Raw genomic sequence first — 984 nt, 5'->3', positions numbered from 1 at the left:
ACTTAATATTGTTTACACAGCAATATTCCCCTAATTGATCTACAGATTCAATGCAATCCCTGCCAAACTTCCAGTTGGCATTTTTTACAGAAATTGACAAACTGATCCTAAAATTTGCAAGAGGTCCAGAAGGGGCAAAACAATCTTGAAAAAGAAACACAAAGTCAGAGGTCTCCCACTTTCTCATTTCAAAACTACAAACAAAACTATAAAGCAAAATAAAGCTGCAACAATCAAGACAGTGTGGTGCTGACATAGGGAAAGAAATGCAGGAAGAGCACCTCCCATTGGCNTTTGCAAGAGGTCCAGAAGGGGCAAAACAATCTTGAAAAAGAAACACAAAGTCAGAGGTCTACCATTTTCTCATTTCAAAACTACAAACAAAACTATAAAGCAAAATAAAGCTGCAATAATCAAGACAGTGTGGTGCTGACATAGGGAAAGAAATGCAGGAAGAGCACCTCCCATTGGCCACCCAGTACTCACCCAGAGCTGTCCAGCACCAGGTGCCTTTATAAAGCAGCTGCAGGTACCCAGGGGCCACACCACATGCTCACCAAACTGTACACTGCTGTGCTCGCTCTGCCATGCCCCTCCCCACAATTGCACCCGTCATGGCCACTGTCCTGCAGTTGGAAGGAAGATAGTGCCTGGTGGACAGCAAAGGCTTTGAGGAGGACATGAAGGAACTAGGAGTAGGATTGGCTCTGCAAAAAATCAGTGCAATAGCCCGTCATCTCTTATGATGGCAAAAAATCCTCACCATAAAAACTGAGATCACTTTGAAAACAACACAAATTTCTTGTGTCCTGGGAGAGAAGTTTGAAGAAACTCCTGCTGATGGCAGAAAAGCTAAGATTGTCTGCAACTTTACAGACTGTGCATTGGTTCAACATTAGGAGTGGGATGGGAAGGAAAGCACGGTACCAAGAAAATTGAAAGACAGGATATTAGTGGTGGACAGCGTCATGAACAATGTCACCT

General features: G+C 43.4%; 1 pseudogene; it reads left to right on the top strand.

Moving 5' to 3' along the window:
• The first annotated feature begins 614 nt into the window (after window positions 1–614).
• LOC103609099 overlaps window positions 615–984 on the top strand; it is a 7,876-nt pseudogene continuing 7,506 nt past the window's right edge.

The sequence above is a fragment of the Galeopterus variegatus genome, unplaced genomic scaffold, assembly GCF_000696425.1.
Source record: "Galeopterus variegatus unplaced genomic scaffold, G_variegatus-3.0.2 Scaffold9191, whole genome shotgun sequence".
Lineage (NCBI taxonomy): Eukaryota > Metazoa > Chordata > Mammalia > Dermoptera > Cynocephalidae > Galeopterus > Galeopterus variegatus.
Note: the sequence above shows the minus strand (reverse complement) of the source record. Positions and strands in the feature narration are given on the sequence as shown.